At 39.2% G+C, this 5,493-nt stretch overlaps 1 pseudogene; it reads left to right on the forward strand.

The window, feature by feature from the left end:
• Positions 1 to 2,377: 2,377 nt before the first annotated feature.
• On the forward strand, positions 2,378 to 4,782 carry LOC110205894 (protein ABHD13-like; annotated as a pseudogene).
• Positions 4,783 to 5,493: the final 711 nt, after the last annotated feature.

The raw sequence follows: 5,493 nt of genomic DNA on the forward strand, positions 1-5,493 counted from the left end.
AAACTTCCTAATAATTAGAGCGTTCCAAGAGTGGCCTCAAGAGGTTTGCTCACTAGAAGTTTTTGAGCAAAGTTAGACAACATCCCAGGTTGTAGAGGGGCTGTAGAGGGGCTTCTAATTCAGGTATTCTGTAATCCTGTGGTTCTGCCCTTTTCCCTCTAGCTGTTATCCATCCCCCAGACTCATCCCTAAGGTTTCGCAGCAGCTGTTCAGTCCTTTTGGACCTCAGCTTCCTCATCCGTAAAGTGAAGGGATCAGCTCAAAAAACCTTTAAGGCCCTTTCCTAGTGTTCTGATTCCCATGGTATCTACTCATGGTCCAGGTCCTACCCATTCTTTAAGTCTCAATTTGTCCAGTAATCTTCCAGCAGTCCTCTAGGGCGACATTGGCAGCTAGGTGAATCAGTGGATAGAGCACTGGGCTTGAGCTTTCTGCCTCAGTTTACTCATCTGTAAGATGGGGGTAATAATAGCACCTATCTCCCAGGATTGTTGTGAGGATCAAATGAGATAATATTTGTAAATTTGCACTTTGCAAATCTTAAACACTATATAAATGTCATTATTATTATTATTACATTGCCATGGGAAACAATTTGGTGCAGTGGAAAAAGTGGTAGGAAAAAAAATGTGATGCAAAAAGAAAAAAGAAGAAAGGAAAAAGCTTCATTGGAACATTAAAAAAATACATTAAAGAGAGCAGAGGAAGTTCAGCAGTAGAAATTGAAAAATAGGGCCTTTTTGTTACTCCCATGTTAGCAAAAGCATTTTTAAAATCTCCAAACTATGTAATAGAAATGCAGTTTCCTAAGTCTCTTCTTCTATTATTGTTTGTATATTGAAATATTCATTTGTTAAGTTTCTAATTTTAAAAATGAAAACTTTTTTTTTTTTAAAGCTCTTCATCCAGGGCTCAGAGACCTGCGGTTCAAATTCTGGCTTGGCTACTTCCTACCGGTGACCTTGGGTAAGTCACTTTAACAGTTCTTTCAGCTCTAAAATTAGACTATATATCTCTTCATCTCTAATCTCCCTGCCAGCTCTAAAGCCTATATGCTAATATTTTCTTGGAACTTCAGGAACGTTTACTGTGTATAACATTCCTTGTGTTCTTGAGAATTTTGTGGGTGAAACTGGTGATAAAGTATATTCATCTTTTAGTGATTTGTGGTGTTAGTATAGATGAATGACCAAAGGAGGCTCCTGGGAGTGCTTAGAAAGCATGGGCATGAGTGGGTGGGTACCCTAAGACACACTGATGAAACTTGAGAGCCATCCAGTTGTACCCTGGACAGGGAACTTCTCAGCACTGTTCCTTAGCTCTTCTGTATCACTTTAAATTTTCAAGCAAGAATCCAGCATTTCATCCATGGGGGAGGCCTCTTCTTGAGTCAGAGCCCATCCTTTTCCTACCTTAGTGGATCTTTTTTTTTATGACTTCTGACCCAAAACAAAATCCTTATCTGTTAGCCAGACTTCTGGGGATGAGCCTGTCTGAAATGATCTCAGACAATAGACACACAGTCTGTTATCAGACCCATTCTCAAAACCTTGCCAGCTTCGTTTGGCCCTGCCACAACTCATGCTAGCTGGCATTTGGCAACCCAAGATTTACCTTTTGATGAAGCATCAAAGAACTCCAGTCAACCCCCTAGAAAATAAACTCTTTGAGGGCGGCAGTTTTTCCTTTTGTCTATCTCTGGCACCTATCGTCGGGCTGAGTATGGGTCACATCTGTCACACAGATGTAGAGAGGAATTGGACTGTAGGCCCAGGGGTAGTACCAGTCCAGAGGCAGTCAACGTGTGATGGAGATTAACAGGGTGGTGGTGGAGGGGTCCGTGGAAGGGAGGAAGGGGGTTTTTAGGTGGCACTTTCTCCAACCCCAGAACATCACCTCAGTGTCTTAAGCTTCTGTTTGCCCTGCTGGGGTTGGTGAAAGTGCAGTGCTCTCTTCTCTCTAGCTTCCAAATCTAGAGCTTGAATAAATGCAAATGTTTATTATAGTTGAGTTAAAAAATGGACGAGCCTCTGTCATACATACTCAGATATGTGCTGAGACCCACAGACACACCCAGACACACAAGTGCACAAACATTGCATCCATAAATACACAGATATGTATGTATACATACAGATACATATACTCTGACACAAATGCGTGAATGCTCCTAGGCATTCATTTGGAAACACATGCATATCCAGGTACCCAAGTGCACAAATCAACATGTGAAACCAGAGAATTCCAACATCCATCACCGTGTAGAGTGGACACATATAGAGACATGAATGTAGGAACATACATATATACATACATACATACACACAACCCAGATAAAGGATTTCAGAGGCATATATGATTAGATATGTATGCAGACATGAAGGCACATGGGTAATGATTCAACTCAATTTAATTTTACAAACATTTTTGACAACAAATTTATATTTAAATCTTTTGTCTTATCACCTGGATTTATCCATTTATCTCTCCTTTTCCCATTCCTAGAGACCTATTCCTTATGGCAAAGAATTTTTCTTAATAAAAAGGAAGAGAAAAATATCTGCAAAACTAATTCACATATTAAAAAATTATATTTGCGGTGTTCAACATACTTGTACAGCCCTCCACTCATACACACATCTTTTGCAAGAGAATGGGAGGAGGTGTCTTTCCATTTGTCTTCATGGGGCCAAACTTGTATTTTATAATTTTGCAATATTTATTTTAGAATGTTTTGTGGTTGTTCTTTCCATTGATGTTATTTTAGTTATTGTGTATCTTGTTTTCCTGGTTCTGCTTGTTTCATTTTGCATCAGTTCACGTAAATCTTTCCATGTTTCTCTATATTCATCACATTCATTGTTTCTTATAGTAAGGTAATATTCCATTATATTCATGTTCCATGATCTGTTTAGCCATTCCCCAAATTGATGGGCCACAAACATTAAGCCACTACTATATACCAGGCACAGTGCTGGATGATGGGGTTACAAAGATGGGGATGACATAGTTCCTGACTTCAAGGAACTTACGTCCTACTGGGGGATATGCCAGAAATATATTCAGGTTATTTGAAGAGAGAAAGAACATTAATGATTGGGAGGAATCAGAGAAGGCTTCAAAGAGGAGGAGACTTCTTGCTTTATGAAATTTAATTCTGTTTTGAACATGTTAAATTTGATATGTCTGCAGAATATTCAAGAGAAGACATTCAGCCAGTAGTTTTTGGTGCAGACTGGAGCACAGGAGAGAGACAAGGGTTGGAAATATGGATCTGGGAGTCAAGAGGATAGAGATAATAATTGTACCTGTGGGAGTGGAGGATCTCACCGAGAGAGTGTAGAGAGGAAAGAAGAGGGCCTAGGACAGGACGTGGGAGCTCTGGTGTGGCAGCCAATCAACTTGAAGAGGATAAAGAGGTATACAGAAGGATGATTTCTGGCTTAATGTGTCTGGCCATCTCATAGGCTGGGAAGCATGTTGGGAAAGCAATCCTTGCTCCATTCACCAAAAAATAACCCTGCATCTATGAATAAAATACATGTAGAATAATAGTTCAAGGAGAGCTACAGCGGAAAAGTCATGGGTCATGTGGAGCTTGTTGAAAGATGTCTTAGCTTCATGGTCTTGAACTCTCTACCATTTTTCTCTTTTACCTTTAATAATAACTTGCCATTTGTGCAAGGGCATTATTATCTTACCTCTGTTAACCTCTATGTTGATAGTAGGTATCCCACATAAAGTCAATAATATATTGCTTTATTTTTCAGAACAGCTACCATCAAGCCCTCCCCACCCCTGTGCCTTACATGTTTCTATTCCCACCTGAGTTCAAATCTGGTCTCAGACATTTACTAACTGTGTGACCCTGGGCAAGTCACTTAACCCTGTTTGGTTCTTCATCTGTAAAATGAGCTGGAGAATGAAATGGCAAACTATTCTAGTACCTTTGCCAAGGAAAACCTAAATGGGGTCATGAAGAGTCAGACACAACTGAAAAATGACTGAATAACAGCAATATAACCACTGATATTCCATGTGAAACCATTTTCATCAGAACCAAAGATGGAGTGCTTCTCAATCTTATTTTTCTGAGATACACTGGAAATGACTCAATGTATTCCCCAACTATCACTTACTTGCACGGAAACACGGGCAATGTTAGTCACAGGTTGCCAAATACTTTGCTTATAGTTAACCTGAAAGTCAGCCTTTCACCTATTGATTATAGAGGTTCTGGGAAAAAGTGAAGAGGAGGTAAATGAAGAAGGACCTTGCTTAGATTTTGAAGCTGGATGCCCAGACCTGACCTTGATCAAGCAGAAATTTTCTTTTTGGCCATTCTTTTGGGGAAGCAATGGCTGTTCACTCAGTTTCTGAAAATTCCCATAGGATTCCAGCCATTGCGATGGAGAACATGTTTCTAAATATCCCATATATGGCCACAACTTTATTTTCTTTCTTTCTTTCCAATGTGATATCTTACTTTGTGGTGCTCCAAAAATAAATTCCTCTCCTACATAAAAAAATTTCTCTCAATGCAGGATGCCTTTCTCTTTTCATCTTTAGGCTATCTGACAAGTTAATTCCAACAGTAATGATGAAGCAGCTTTATGAACTATCCTTGTCTCCTACTAAAAGATTAGTAATTTTTCCAGATGGAACTCATAATGACACATGGCGGTGCCAAAGTTATTTCATTTCACTTGAGCAGTTCATCAAAGAAGTAATAAAAAGTCACTCCCTTGAAGAAATGGCAATAAATAAATAAAAACCCAACCCAACCCCTTTATCTAATATAACAATTGTATAATATAATTTTTCTAATGTACTATATCTTGATTTGAATAAAGTGACAAAGGATGTTCATTTCAAACCATGTATTATTATAGCTGTAGTTATCTAAAGAGTAAAATTGAACTTAAAAAGGCAAAAGGAAAATAAAGGACAGAGCCTTGGGGGCCAGCCATTTTTAGGGGTCATGACACAGATGATGATGTAGCAAGTGAAATGAAGAAGGGTCAGTCAGACACACTCAAATAGATACTTGAGCACCCAATCCCAGCCCTGCACCATCATTCACAGACACCCACCCACTGGAAGCTTTAGAAACCAAGATGCTGTGGTGGGATCAATATCCTAATTTCTTCACCCCAATGTAAGTTAGGATAATTTTTCCTTAAAAGGTATTGAAACAGAACAGCTAGATGGCACAGTGGATAGAGCACTGGCCCTGGAGTCATGAGGACCTTGGTTCAAATCCGGTCTCAGATCAGACACTTGATACTAGCTGTGTGACCCTGGGCAAGTCACTTAACCCCAATTGCCTCACACACACACACACACACACAAAATAAGATAAAAAAAAATGCTTATTTAAAAAAAAGGTATTGAAACCATTCTCTCAATTTAGTTGGCTCAAGGGACTAAAGGTTCAGGGCTATTGACGTTATTTCTTAATCATCTGTTGAAAATTGCTGCTAGGAACTCCCA

The sequence above is a fragment of the Phascolarctos cinereus genome, unplaced genomic scaffold, assembly GCF_003287225.1.
Source record: "Phascolarctos cinereus isolate Bilbo 61053 unplaced genomic scaffold, phaCin_HiC Scaffold_3;HRSCAF=262, whole genome shotgun sequence".
Taxonomy (NCBI): Eukaryota; Metazoa; Chordata; class Mammalia; order Diprotodontia; family Phascolarctidae; genus Phascolarctos; species Phascolarctos cinereus.